This window comes from Fundulus heteroclitus, chromosome 1 (genome assembly GCF_011125445.2).
Source record: "Fundulus heteroclitus isolate FHET01 chromosome 1, MU-UCD_Fhet_4.1, whole genome shotgun sequence".
Taxonomy (NCBI): Eukaryota; Metazoa; Chordata; class Actinopteri; order Cyprinodontiformes; family Fundulidae; genus Fundulus; species Fundulus heteroclitus.
This window is the reverse complement of record NC_046361.1, coordinates 27,780,752-27,796,653: the sequence shown is the minus strand read 5'-3', so window position 1 is coordinate 27,796,653 and position 15,902 is coordinate 27,780,752. Positions and strand designations below refer to the sequence as shown.

Below are 15,902 nucleotides of genomic sequence, written 5' to 3'. Positions count from 1 at the left end.
CACCAGGGCGGCCGAGAAAACCTTAGTTCAACCTGAAATGACTCATTAAATCATCCAAAACGGTATGGAACATATTAATTAACTGAAAAATGTTGCATAGTATGCCTTTAAGGGTATAAGAGCTTTACACACAGATTTTTATTTGTATAATTTGACATTTTTATTGTACTTTGTACTTCTACTCTTGTCATGTTTAACAAACTGAGACTTTGAATGAGGGCAAACAGTACGGTAAGAGAGTTTATTGACAACAGGTGTGGTTTGTTCTGAGGTGGTTCTGGCTGATCGGACTGTCCAGGTTCTGCTGGGGAAAAATGGGGAGACTGGTGATCAAAGGACAGTGCTGATGAGAATAATGAGGGGCGTATGACTCACAGAGATCGAGGCTAGGTTTTGTCCGCAAAGGGTGATGTCCAGGCTGTAGGTGCAGGTCCGGTGAGTTCTCTCCAGTATGGTGGTGTAGGAGGGTGGACAGGCAGGTGAGCACAGGCAGCAGGACTAAACCAGAAAAGAGTTTAGAAGGTCTTCTCTGATTCTTGGAGGTCCAACTTGGAGTTTCTGAGGCTGGGGTCCAGGTTTCTAAGAGGGGGAAAAAAAAAACAATAACACAGAGTTAGGTCCAGGCTAGGAGTTAACAATAACAAGATATCTAGGTTGGTCAAGTACCACGCTGGAAGCGAGAAAGAGCTGACGCCCTCCTGCTGGATTCAGCTCTTTATGAAGGTCTCCAATTAGTGGTGATGTGGAGCACCTGCCCGTCACGCCCTGCAGAGGAGGAGAGAAAGAAACCCAAATCTACACCTAGACCTGAGAGTGTGACAACTCTACTATGTGTCAATGTATCAGACAATCTCCCAAATGATATGTATAAAAATGTGTGGTTATAACAAGACAAAATGCAATAAAATTCAGGTGGAATGAATAGTTTTGTAAGTCATCATAACAGCGCAAATTATCCAGACATTATTTTGCCCCATTATGTCTTGATTATATGTAAAAAAAAAATAAAAAATTAAAAAAAAGAAGGAAGCTTAACATAGCCAGAAACCAAAGAAAGATGCTCTTCTCATTAGTGAAGTGGAGTGTTTGAATGAAGCTTCAAGTACATCATTATATTAATGATCATATCTGAAAACTTGACACAGACAGATTGGTTAAACAGATGAACTGAAGAGTGTCTCTGTTTTCTGTGTCGATTTGGTGACCATGGCAATGCGCATCACTCCCATCTCCGTCTCACACTGGTTCACCCTGAACATGTCATGTTTAATATTGACTCATTTTAGCATGCAACTTTAATAAGCTGTCAGAGAGGGTAACATAACCAGACACTACCCATAAATGGTGTACCCTATCTCAAATGATTGCCCTTGTTCTTTTTTTCCGGACCCACGCACATTTTTCTTCCACTTTCTCTGTCATACATTTTCTTAATGTACGACTCTGTAATATTTTATGTCATGTTGCTCCGCATTAAAATTTCTCCTTGTTGAAGTCCGCTGTTTCAACTTTTCCTCCATCCTCGTTTTTTTTTTCTTTCTTGCCACTCTCCCCCTTTTCCTTTGTTGTGTGTCCTCCTGCTGTCCTCTGATTGATGCCTTTGCCAGTGTCCTGCGTACTTCATTACTGTGATTTTACCAAGTCTCAGGTGGGCTTTGCACACAGGAGACTGAGAAGAACGAGAAATGTGTCAGCGGTGACTGGGGCCGGAATGCCCTACTGAGCAAATAAAATCACCCAAATAACATCACAAAATTGCCTCCTGTCAGCGCTCTTCTGACAGTAGATGGGAGAAAAGGGTTGCTTGGAGACCCAGCTAGGAAACTAGTAAAGACAAATACTCTTGCAGACAGGTGGGATCAAAGGACTGACAAACTGTGAGGAGGAAGCGTGCATACCTTTTTCCTGGACACACAAATTATACCCTAAAAGGGTTTGTAGATGGCAGAGGTGATAGCATACTTGGGATTACTAGACTCTAATTACATTAAGTCTTGCTATGTCTTTCTGACTGGGTTATATGGAGTTGTCTCTGTAGAAAAAAAATCCCTCTCTGCAGACTTGTGTGCAATGTAATTACAGAGTTAGTTGAGCTCCACTACTCTCTTATCTCTTCTGCTGGGACAAGAGCCACATGAATGGACCCCTCTGTTCCTCATCCTCCACAGCAAGCACCACATCACTATCAGTAATAGATTTGCTCTCAGTCTCTTTATGTTTCTCAACGTCTCACACACTCTCTCACAGCGTCCTCCCTCTTCCACTGTCTTTTGAGTCATGGAGTCGGAAACATTTGGTGGGTTTATTGATCTCTTAGAGTTCTGATTTTTCCAAGCTTTTACATGTATTTGTTCATTATCTGAATTTGAAGTTTTGAATGTCACAAAAAGAATATGCAAAACTGGCATTTAAGGAGATTAAAAGAAAATTAATCCTCTGCATATGTGAAAACAAGTTTGCAGAAAAAATATCCTAATCGTTATTGACTCAAATCTTTTCTGAGAGAGAGAGAGAGAGAGAGAGAGAGTAGAGAGAGAGAGAGACGAGATGAGATAGATGAGAGCGAGAGAGAGATATAGAGTAGAGATAGATAAGAGTTCCGCTATATTGCTCTCGAGAGAGATCTCTCTCTCTCTCTCTGCCGCTCTGCTCTCTCTAGGAGCTCGCGTCTCCTATAGTATGAATTGCAGTACCAAATGTTTAGGTGTGTGCCAGACCGTTGGACTCTGTTATTTGTAAGTGAGTCTTATTCTCTGCAATGCCTGTTGTGTGCATTCGGGGAACTTAATAAGAAATGGACAGTGAATTCAGTGTTTTCCAAAGTCCTCAATGCTCGTTTGCCCTTTTTTTTCTGCTGAGAACAGCAATTGCTTGTCAAAACATAGTGGAAGCTGACATCCTGATTGCCGCTTGATTTTCAGGCCAGAGGCTGTCAATTCACTGAGAGGAAAAGGGAGGCTCAGTGCCTCGTTTGAAATCTTGTCTGTTTGACATCTTTCCCCCCCCTCACCATCTGACTACATTATCTCTATTCTCATGCTAAGCCTGTATAACTCTGTCATGCAAGCCTGTACAGACACTGTGCTTATATGCTTATATTTCTGTGCATGTGTAAGTCTGCACTTACACATCTGAAGGAGTTGATGAGATCTATGAAGTGTTAACACAGCAGTTTTATTCAGCGAGGAATCAAAATGAAGTATCACCACTTGTCTTCCAGATTTCCATTTCGAGGAAAAAAAAATACAAGGGAGGATAGGTGGAAGTAACGATAGACAGAAATATATTTCTTTGACATTTGGCTGGCATACTTGTCACTGGAAATATCTATAATGGATGTCCTCTTTCTACACTGACAATGTGTAAGAGAACAGGTCAACGGGAATGTCTGACATTCTCTATGCCATAATTAGGAGTCACACAAGATTTTTGAAAAATACACCTACAATACATTTTCTAAAAAGAAAAGTGACTAAGGTGTGTACAGTATTTAATAAACAAAAAGTGCAAAAAGTGCAAAACCATCCATAAAAACAATCTTTTTACAAGATACAGTCCCTATAATGCAATCATTACATGCTGTATTTTCTGACCCTTAGAGAGCATTGCAGTTAAAACAGATTGTAAAAAGAATGTGTAAACAGGTTTTTGTAAAGTAAATTGCTGCATGGGCTATGTTATACTGCTGAAAAACCATAGGATAGAAAAGATAGGTCACCCTCATACAACTGAAAAGTCTGCCATAAGCTATTTCATATATGTTGAAGTAAAGTTGAAAAATGCCCTTTCATCTTATGTTAAAAAATCAGCAAAAACTAGATATGTAAAGGAAGGTATTAGTGAACCGGATAAGTAGTTTTGCCCATTGGTTTACGTACACTCCATGTGAGTTATTTGACGGAAACATCAACAACCTATTAACCATGAGAGTCCAAGGTCCTTGCCTCATCACTGGTACAATTGTTACACTTATTCATCCTTTTTACTAGTGTCAGGTTGTATGCCATCTTGCCAGATATGTTGGCACATCTAAAACTTATGGTCATGTATGTCTAAATGTGGAAAGATGAAGTGCCTTTTGTGAAATAAACTCCTGTATTGAAGTGTGTTATTATGGATACACCACTTTTTCCTGTGGTGTCACGGTCCAATTTTTTTCCAAACTTAAAGATCACCTGTTAATCTTGGACTGAAAGTTCAATGATCAATACTCCTTTTATGAGTTTCCTCAAACAGTTAGATAAAAATGAAGTGAAATAATCAAAAGATAGGTTGAACTTGCCTGCATTTGACATGTTCAGTTGAATCATGGGGTTAAGTAACATTTTCATAGATAAATCGCTACGAGATTTGTGTTGCACTTACATGAATCTTTAGCAGTGGTGCATAGGCATCAGCTGGAATGATTTTGTGTACAATAAACTTGAGCAGAAACACCATGGGTTTTCAATATTTACACAAAATAAAATATATAGCATGATAGAGACGCTTTTTTTGTAAAAGAGAAACACACCAAGTATTTCTACTGTTGCTAAAATTACAAGGCATAGTAGTAGTTGTTGCAGTAATAGTAATAGGTTAACTTAGCAAAAGTAAGGAATGCTGCTCCCTTACTTTTCACAACAAGGTTGTATTTTTTAAAATTAGAAATAATATAAAGCAGTGATATTTGTGTAAATTTCAAGCGAAGGAAAAGATTAGTAGCTTATTTTTAGCCAGCTAATCGGCAATGCACAGCAACTAATGAGGAAAGGTCCGATATGCACCGCCCCAGATATGTTTCTGTTCTAATTTAATTCAAATGGCACCAACTCAGCTTTATCCAAGGGGCACTTTTAAAAACAAATGAAAAATAAAAGAATAACAAAATATAGTATACAATACAAGTAAATGCATCAAAAACAGCACACAACACCAGGATGATTATTCAGTTTGTTTAAATAATGCAAAAAATGCAGTGTTACAAAAGAAGTGTCGTATCAAGGCACTTTACAAGACAAACAGATCCTATTTATATTTAGAAATATGTCATAAGCTTAGTAATATTGGCAGATTACTAATTTCACCCTAAACTTAAAATACATGGTAAATTCAGTTTATTATGACAGTTAGGAAAAAAAAATATTTTTTTTTTATTTCTGGTAGCACAACTAATTGCGTTGAGTCTGGCTCTTTTTCAGGCATTTTATTAAAACAACCTTAAACTATAAGAAAGGTATAAATGTAATACTAGTGTTTTTTATCTCATAACCTTTTAAAACATTTGGTATGCCTTGATACCTAGCCCGGATCTGACATTGTCAATAGATTCAATTTAACTTTATTGTCATTACACAAATACAGATACAAAGCCATGATGAGTTAAGTATCTAACCAAAAATGCAAAAACGCACTAAATGCATGCAGAACAAATACTGTTGTATGTAAGAGGTATGTTTTTATAGTATAGGAATAATATTTACTGAAATAGACAGGTAAAACAATATTTACAGGTTAGTGAGAAAAATATTCATAGTGACTAAAGTATTATGAACAATTTATATGTATGGATTTGTGCGTTAAATGTGAGTAGATTATAAACGGGACCAATATCCTAATATGCAATAAATGAAAATGAGCAGATGATAAATTAGGTAATATAAATACAGAGAAAATGAGCATTCAACAGTGCACAATTAATAAGCAGCGGCTACCTAATTGTACTAAACTAGTGCAATATAGGATGCATAGTACTGAGCAAACAGATTTACAGATGTTTAAAGTGTGTGTGCTGAAGATACCAGTCGTGCAGTGGTGGTTATCTTTGGTCAGTGAGGCAATCTGCAGCACTGGGATGTGGGTGTTAGAAGAAACTAGGAAATAAATACATTTCAAAAACAAAATTTTATTTGTTGTCTATATATTTTATCTTTGTTTTTTAAATGATTTTCAGCATACACAGACGTTTGATTTTTGTTCACAGGATTGTATTATTCGGTTAAATATTCTGACTCTTTTCCGTTTGGGTAGTTCACACATTAAAGACAGGTGTCCCAGTGTTGTGGTGGTGGTCGTGAACACTCTTAAAGCCATCTTTGCAAAATTAGTTGGATAACCACATTATTGTTGGTCAGAGTGATTTGCTATAAGTGACCCGAGCTCTACCCCTACAAACCCTCAGTCCACTTCATAAATATATGCAGCTCTGGTTTGGTGATGACCTCCTTTTCAGCTCACGAGTATACCAGGGCTGGATAAAATTCAGCCCTGCATTTTGCCTCCCTACTATCACATGACGCTGAAATCAGATAATGACTGGAAAAACAAAGTGTTTGAGTGTATGATTTTCATGGTTACCAAACTGACAAATTGTGATGTTGGTATGTTAAAGATCACAGTGATTTGGGGTTTGTTTTAATACAGAAAGCTATCTATTACACTATGTTTTCTGCTAAAGGCAATGAATATGAGAGTGAAATGTCAACTCTGCAGATTCCTAATGGTTTGCTCTTGACTTACTGTGAAGACAGATGGATAAATGCTCACTGGCTGTGTTGGAGAGCAGAAAACTGTTAATTGAAACTGGAAAGTGGGGAACGAGGCATCACAGCTTTCTTCTCTCGCACTGTCAAACAATTGTTAGCTGATGATGTAAAAACCATCAGCAAAATTATAAAAAATATTTTATACCTTCAGGTTTTGTGTTTTCTTCTTTTTCAGGCAGTTTTATTTTAAGCTTCTCTTTTTCTAAAACATTTCATTGATTTTTTTTTTTCTGTCTCAGATATATGGACAACTAAGAGAGCTATTTCCTTATCTGAGGGAAAACACAGATAGGAAGGATAGAGCTTGTAACACCAAACAAAAATTATGGGAATACAATTAACACGAAGAGTGTTGTATACAGTCGACAGACGGGTGATGTGGAGCCAGGAATATTGGAAATGAAAAATATAACAGACACTGGGAGATGTGAAAGCAATGTGTGAAAAGGAAAAAATAGTCTACCAAATATATACTAGTACAAATTTATTTCCAAGAAAAAAATACAAGAAACATTGTTTCAAAACTTAGATCATAGACTTCTACTATCATGAATTCAAAGATATTTTTACCCCTTTATGCATTTTTCAGTTGTTGTCACTCATTGGTGCTTGAAGCTTTAATCTGTTTTGTTTTTTACATGGAAACCGGATTTGTGTTTGTATTTCTTTCAGATATGGCATGACTCATGTCTCTGGTGCTTATAGATGGACCAAAGTGTAAACAAGAGTTTGGGTGCCACATGATGAAAGTAAATAATGATAATTTATTGAACTGAAATAAACAACACTTACAGACAAGGCAGGCAATGAATGACAAGAACCAGAAAAAAGGGTAACATAATGGAGGATCTGACAAAGAGGGGGAGGAAATTAGGAGTTTAAATAGGGGAGGAAACAACAGAGAGGAACGCAGTCATTGGCAAAAAAGCAACAGGTGAATGACATGAAGGTGATGAACTGAGGGAGCACTGTTGAACTTTTAAAACTATCTGACTAAGGGGAATAAAAGTGATCTTTTACCTGGGAATGAACAAATATTGATCTTTGATCTCTAATATTGATGTCTAAGATAGTGATTTTTTATTGTAAATAAGCAACTGTTGTACTGCTTACATACATTTCTGATTCAGCTAGATACAGCTTTTTATATTAAATATAATTGCAGGGTTTGTTCTTTTTTTATCAATTTGAGATGCCTAATGATAGTATTTGGAATTAAATGTCTCAAGATATTTGAAATCCTAAATGAGGATTAGGATTATAGAAGATTTAAAATCCTGTTTTTGCCATAAGGTCAGTGCCACTTTTTCAAGGCTAATTTGAACACAAAGCTGTCACTTATAAATAAAAATAGACAACCACTGGAATGTTTAGTTTAACATTTTTAAATTATTATATTTAGTATCACTGTTATTATCTGTGATAATATAGTCTTAGCAGTCCAACAAACAGTATAAGGGGGATGCCCTAATTTTTCACTACACTTCAGAATCAGCCAACAGTCCCTTCATCAGCTCTGATGGTGGTTGGTTACGTCTTATTTTTTCACTCATCATTTAATGGATCAAAACTGAAAACTCAAGTATTTTAAAAATCAAATGAAGGTTATTGGTGTATTTTTTGATGCATAAATAGGTATATCTTGTAATGCTTTAATTTTCTGTTAAACTATTACTTCAGTCTATCAACCTGCAGCACATTATTTCTGTTTTATGCATTATAGTCCTTGGAAATAAAAAAAATCTGAATTGATCAGATCAGACCTCAAAGAAAATCAAAATTTGGTATCAGCTAGGGAAAGGTCTGATTGCTTCATCACTAATAATAATCTTTTGGTTTAATGCACGCCAGTGCATTTCAATTTTCCCCATACATGCTAACAAAACAGGGAAAAGTGTTACTTTTTTGAATCAGAGTCAGATTCAGAAATACTTCAATAATCCCAGAGGGAAATTATTTTTGATACATGCTCCAGATATACAGATATACAAACATTTATACATATATACAACATTCCACACAAAAAAATATTATGTATATATGTCATGGTTTAGTTTTGGTCTGGCTTTTTTCCCTGTTATTTTTCTGTTCCTCCTCTGCTCACTCAGCTCACCCTCCACTCCCTCAGCAATCAGTCGCACCTGTTAGGCACTAATTAGTCAGAACTCACTCCACATGCCAGCCTCCCTACAAAAGCCTCCCTCAGTCTTCTCTTCTCCGTCGGTTCGTCATCAGTCTCCACTCACTTCACGTCTGTCAGCCTATTTTGTTCCCTGTTTTGTTGCTGGACTTCCTGCCTCCTCTGTGGCTCAAGTAAAGCCTTTGCTAGCTGCTGGATTTCTTGCCACCCCTGTGCTCCAAGTTTCCTCTCTGCTCTATTGCTGGACTGCCTGCTACCCCTGTGCTCCAGGTTTGCTCTCTGCTCTGTTACTTGACTGCCTGCTACCCCTGCTAACCAGGTTTGCTCTCTGCTTTGTTGCTGGACTGCCTGCTACCTCTGTGCTCCAGCAGCCATACATCTCTAGAACTCTCTCTGGTCCTCCAACTCAAGCCTCTATCTACACCCCAGTTGTAGTCCAGTACAGCCTCTCTGGTTTGCTCATCCACTACTCATGTTTCCTTCAATAAACTCAGTGAGTGTGTGTCTGGGTTCATCTAGACAAATTAGCAGGATTTAGAAATATTTGCTGGTCTTTTCTTCAGCCTTGAAAACTATTTACAGTACACATATTGGTGTAATGAGGTCATGTCTAGCATTATGTTATCAACAAGACCGAATTATGTTTTGGTTTCACAGAATCACATTTTCCAAGGGATGGTTTTAACTGATACCTGAATTAGGTACAAAGGGAAATAGGGAGGGGTAGGAGCAGTAGTAAAGAGAGGTGTATAGCTAACATTACGAGATCTGCTTCTTTATTTTAAACCCTTTCCAATGTAACCAAAAGGTCTGTATGGGAATAGGCATTGCAAATCTGTCTAGACCAAGGATGCCTACAGGTTGCTATATGCTTGATGCACGTAAGTTCCATGCAGAGATGAGACATGTGGACTCAACGTCTCCAGCATTAATGCTCCGTGCAGCTATTCCTCTGAAGTAGCAATATTCCCCTAGACCCTAGAGGGCAGCATTGAGCTCCTACGCCAAGCATACTATACCACACAGCACATAGAAGTAGAAAACACAGTTTTTTCCAACTTTTAAGCCTTTTACCTTCTTCCAAGAGTAACGGCGATTTCTGTCCAGGAATTGTTAACACTTTATTAATCACGGGGTCCGCATAGTTTTAAAATTCTCCGATATGCATCGAGCGAAAACTCTTGGTCGTGTGGAAGGGCGTGAAAGCCCAAATGACGTCATTTGGCTACTTGAACCTCGCGGATGTGTCATGTATAAAGCAAGCTTACGTTTTGTCTGCAATATATATCAAATTAATTCCCCCTTCAATTTGTCATTCAATTCTGCAGAAGCATGGTGACGAGACATTAATTTGGTTCAGTTCTGTCAGAACAGGGATGCATCAGGACAGTAGCTACTTAACATTCTTGCCAGCTACAGTAGCTGGTAAGACAGACTGGATACCCCTGATTTAGAAAGTGTATGCTAGGGTATCTGTTTAACAAGGACATCTCTATGTCCAACTAAATAATAATGAAAAAATGCTATTCAGGCTAAACACAGAGCAAACTGGGCTTGCTGCCACATCAGTTGGTGCATGTGAAGGACTAGGGCAATGATGAAGTCCATGAGGGCCAATGGGAGCCATCCATTACATAGCACTATGGTTGCTCAGGAAAGCAGCCATAGTTCGAGACTAATCTCCATGAGAAGCAGAACGGAGAGGTACAGAAGATCTTTTTTCCCGGCCGCCATTAGACAGTTTAATGCCTCTTGAAGGACTGTGATTTTAGTTTATTTTATTTATTTATTTACTTTTTTTTTAAATCCAATTTTATGTTTTTATCCTATTTTAAATGTTTTTATCTATGCTATCGGGCAGATGAATATCCCCTATCAGGGGTCAATAAAGTAATTATCTTATCTATCATCTATCTTTCTATCTGTCTATGTTCATTTTATGGCTGTAGGACACAATTCATATGTTTTTTTCACCAGTGTCTTAGAGTATTTATTTGTTTAATGCATCATAGTCGAACATCTTTGCTTGATGAGATAGACATGAGAAAACCTTTAATACAATACAGAGCTCCATCTGCTCACTATAAAGCTGTCAACACTTGTCTAACACAGTTTGCTATCTGCAGGTGTCTGAATTGTGATTGAAATGTACACTGAGCACCTTATTGTTTGAGGGATGTTAAGTGTTAAATAACAACAACATGGTTGAAGTGAAACCCTTTCTGCCAACAGGTAGATTATGGATGTTGAACTAAATTTAGGGGGATATTATTAAATGCTCTAAAGGTGAGAGTACTTACTTGTACAACCTTTTCCAAGTTTAATGATGGGAAAAGGTGGGGTTTATGTCCACGGGGGATTACTTTTTCTCCCTTAGAGATAAACTATGTAAAAAACTTGGCAATCCAGGAGGTGCTGGGAGTAGCGCCGTTTCTCCTCCACGTTTGTTCCTTTTCCACCAGCTCGGTTTAGCCAGGCTGTTGTCGGCTCCACCCGCAAGCAAGCGTTTCAGCAAAAGTTATTTTCAGGGCATCCCCAGATTTTTCCAGCCCTGCTCAAGAGCAGGTTTAAACTGAGTGGCGTGAACACACACTGCTTTTCAGTGATTGGCCTATGCCGAGGAGAAACGAGAAGGTTTTCTCACAGGAAGTCCAGGAAAAACTGAAGAGCAACAACACTAACGTTGAGGGACAACCATGAAAGGAGTACAAACTGAAATATAGTTTTACAATTTGCAAACCATGAACCATGCCTGAAATAAACAAAAGAAAAAAGACACTTCAGCTTTCTATACACAGACCGGTGTGGTATTAATAACATAAATCTGCTCTGTAGATTTTGCAAGGTTTTCTCTCATTTACACACATTGGTTGCTGTTATATTTTTTCTTTAGAATGTTTGGTTCAAAAATTTGTTTGCGACCATTGATCAACCCACCATGTGTGTGAGCTCTGCCTCCTTCCCTGGGGAAAGCCTGAAAGCAGGGAGGGGAACTGCCTGCTCCTCTGCCAAGGAAGACTGAATCAGCAGAGCTCAAATACCCAATATTCAACCTATTAAAATGATTTAACTGCAGTAAAAAGTCAGTGTCAACCTGCGATGGAAGTAGCATCACCTATAAACAAATCGGTCCTCCTCCATAACAATGTATTAGTCAAGTTTTTCTCCTTTCAAATAGGTGCAGAACTACTTTAGTTCAGAGTGTAGCCCATGTTTATCTCCTGGTTCCTGAGCCAATCATATGAGAGTTCCCAAAACAGAGCACATCATTTTGAATTTTATCTTGGAAAAGAGCAGCAGCCTGGAAACATGGAAGCAAGTAAGAAAAGCAGACCAGAAATAGAACAAAATAATGCATCATATATCTATACTGTGAAAGTAAAAATTCAGTGCAACAATGGACTGTTAGGTAATGTGGTGGGGGGGGGGGGGGGGGGGGGGGGGGGGGGGGGGGGGTTCGTGAAAGACATTGTGTATGTGTTGTTCTGATAACCAACCATTAGGCGTCATTGCTTATTGTTCATATAAATTGTATTGTATCAAGTGAAAACACCAATAAACATCAAATATGTTGATCAGTGTTCCTGTTATTATGGGTCAAAAGCAACTCTAAACAGGTGGGTTTTCTGTTTTGATTTAAAGAAAATGTTTTGGCTGTTTAGCAGTTTTCGGTTTGTTCCGGATTTGTGGAGCATAATTGTTTTGTTCTGGTTCTAGGTATGCATAGTAGACCAGAACCAGAAGATCTGAGTGTTCTGGGAGGCTAATAAAGCAACAACAGGTCTTTAATGTATGTTTTTAAAGCTTGGGGACTACAACAGATGAGAGAGATGAATTTACTATTTGAATCGGTTCAATTGCAATCACAGGCTGGACTTTTTAAAGGAAGTTTGAAGGCAGGATATGAAGACAGCAGGAGGAGGAGCTTAACTGATTTACAATTTCTTCTAAGCTTTTATAATTGATTAGTTGAAATCTAGTCATTTTCTCTGCATTTGTCATATTTGAGCATGATATTGGTACTGGACGTGCCTTGAGGTACATAGACTTCCATTCATTTTCAAGTATAACCCTGACCCTAACCCAAACATTTACCAGTACATACCTAACCCTAACCTAAACCTAACCCCAAGCTCAGAAAAAAGTGAGGACAAAAAAGGTCCTCACTTTACATCGTCATCACTTTGCTAGTAAAATGTACAAGAAATATTCAGCTGCAAGTTCAAGTACACGCACACACACACACACACACACACACACACACACCACACATAAATACATGTGATTGTGCCTCCATTAGAGAAAAGCTAACTGCCAAAGGAGCAATCGGGGCAGAGGTGTGTTTTGGATTATGGTGTACATGCTGTCTCCAAGAGTAATCTTAGCTCTACTGAAGGGCTGTAAGTGCAAAAAGAAGAAAGTATATAGCTGACATCCAACATGTACACCCAGAATGAACTTAACCACTGCCACCTCTCTGTACAGCAACAAAGCCATCCCTAGATAAATCTCAGATATTGTGCAACCCTTGAGATTCTCTTGTTCATGTCTATCTAGCTCATCTCTCTGTGTCTTTCTGTGTCTCTCTCTGTATCTCTTTCTCACTAGCACACATACACACACAAATAGTTGTCTGTCACAGTGGGCTCATGTTTCTGAATGTCAGCATTTATCAGACCAGGGGCCAGACATGAGGGTCCGTAGAGAAATGTGCAGTGGCTTGTCAGCACAGTGGGATTAGTTTGTATTGATCTTGGCAATACATTATCCAAACTACACTTCTACAACGCTAGGAATTTTCTCAGTTTGATTGCATAATGGTGTTTGTCTCATTTACAGTCAGTGTAGACTAGTAATGTTTAAGCAATATTTTAAAATATTTTGACTGTTTTATCTTGCTTTTAGGTTTATTTCTCTACAGATTAAGACAATTTTACAATATTTAAAAAACAATCTGAATGTTGATGGCCTTTGCAGGTTCTTGATGAGGTTCTCTGAGGCACAGTGGGCTTCTTCATTAAATCTGATGGAATGAGAGAGTTCTTCATCATGGAAGAACATATCAAGATCCTTTTTCATGCATTAGGGCGTTGCAACTGGCAGTGGTAGTGTTCAATAAACACATGAGCAGCGCCCTGGCCTGATATTCACAAACCTTTAATCAAGACTAGCCTCATACCAAGGCTACAACATCATAATGGTCAGCAATATGCATGCATTCATCCCACCTTGTTTGCATTCAGATGTCAACCAAAAGAATCTCACCAAGCAGCTGCAAACAAACAATCCACATTTCTGTCCCTCAGTAAATACAAGCACCACTCTATCCCCACACAAAAATCCGCATGTGCTGCACTCCCTGGAGAGTAGGGGTTCCAAAGAGAAGAGCATACGCCTCAAAATTGTATCCAAACGTACTTATGAGGGGTTACCTAATGTCCAAAAAGAAGTCATGTGATTTTGAGACTGCAGTCCAAATACGACATGGCAGGAAGCTGCAATCTGAGATCATGGCAGCTTTAGACTGAGGTGTGGAATATTGGAAAGCATATGTTTTTTGGATTTCTTTAGGAATCTGCTGCTGATATACAGATTCTGTTGAAGGCACAATAAGACCATCTTTAAGACAAGGAAAAAAGCAAGTAGTAAAAGTTGACACTTTTCACTGAAAGAGGTTGTGCTAAACCTGACACAATTCCTATTCCAGTGGATTGAGGTGGCTGTGGAGATTTTTCTAAGCAAAAACAAGATGATAAGCTGACACATTTTACTGTAGATCTCTATAGTTTCCTAAACCTAACAAAACAAAACAAAGCCCTATTGTAAAAACTAAGGAGTTCCCTAAACTGAACCAGTAAATATAGCGTAGCATGCTCTTAAAAATAGCAGATTTTTTATTTATTTTTTCAGCTGCTGACCAGCATCTCCTCAGGGATCTATAGGTAGGAAGGAAGCAGTGTGTTGGTTTACAAACTTTGTTTGAAACACTTTATGGACAATAAATGTTTTTCAAACATGTCAGTCTACCAGTCTAAACAGACACAGTATCAGAAAATATTATTTCATATGCTTAAAGTTCTAAATGATTGATTATGGACAAAAAACACGATTTAGATATTTCTCTTGATCATTGTACCTTGTGTCAGTAGGTGTTGTTTGTCTGCTTGTGCACATCCATACCCAATAACATCGATTTCAACAGTTTGCTGATACATATGTGTCTGTGTACATATCAACAGGAATGAGAAATGCTGCTGCAGCGTTCCTTTGGGTATACACGGCAACAAAGAAAGCAATAGAATCATTAATGCAATAAAAGAATGTGTAAAAGTAGCCTTTCCCAAACGGCTCGAGGGTTTTGGGGGGCATTTGCAGGTTTAAAATGGTTATGGATGTCATTATAACACCCCTTTATCTCTAACAAGGATGACTGTAGAGAAAGGAAGAGCCCAGGAGACACTTCAATCAGTGTACTTTATGTATGTGTTTGTATAGTAATCCTTGTTCAAGTGTGTTTTATGTTGCACAATCAAAGACTGTGTGCTCCTGTGTGTGTTTTATATGTGTCTGTAGTATTACCTGTTTTTCAGTGAGTGCTCCCAGTTGTGTCTTTAAAACCAGCAGTGCAGGGGAGAAAGCCTGGGAGCGATGTGTGCTAAAAGTACATGTCATCTTCAATAAAGGATGACAGAGTTTACAGGTCTACAAAGGAAGACTGTTCCTTGTAACACTGTAGGCAGCAGCATTATGTAGCACACAGAGAGCCTTTCACAGAGGTGATGAAACATTACTCTATGAGTGAATGTCGCTGATGTCGGGAAAGATATCAGGATATGGCGCAACCTATGGTACCTTCATTCGATGTCTGTGGGGAAAATGTCAGCAGCTCATTTTTAACTATTTTTCCAGTGTGTTTTGACTTTTCGCTTACACAAATTTACGTGTGGTCTCAGTCTAAAACGTGTTTAAATAAAGACACATTTATGATCATTTTCTGGACATAAGGAGAACATGCTAGACCTTTAGCTGACCATTATAGGTGGATTTTGTTATTGTAGAACTTCTGTTGTTGTATAGATCTGTATTAAATGATTAATTGCTCAGCTAGTCTATTCTCGCATTATATTTTTGTTATTTATTATAGGTTTATTTCAATATTCTGTTCCGTGGTTTGTTTCTTAGTCTCCCCTTCTCACACTCGGGGATTGGGGATCATCACACCTCCTTTGTATTGAGTC

General features: G+C 38.2%; 1 protein-coding gene and 1 long non-coding RNA gene across 4 annotated transcripts in view; one reads left to right on the top strand and one right to left on the bottom strand.

Annotated features, from left to right (window-relative positions):
• LOC105932301 (cadherin-4) overlaps positions 1 to 15,902 on the top strand; it is a 421,667-nt gene that overhangs the window by 222,950 nt on the left and 182,815 nt on the right. The window lies entirely within an intron of this gene.
• On the bottom strand, positions 137 to 6,559 carry LOC110369061. Its single transcript, XR_002428658.2, has 4 exons — positions 6,499 to 6,559; positions 667 to 765; positions 376 to 579; positions 137 to 304 (listed from the first exon to the last, which is right to left on the bottom strand). It is a non-coding gene; the product is annotated as an uncharacterized LOC110369061 (long non-coding RNA).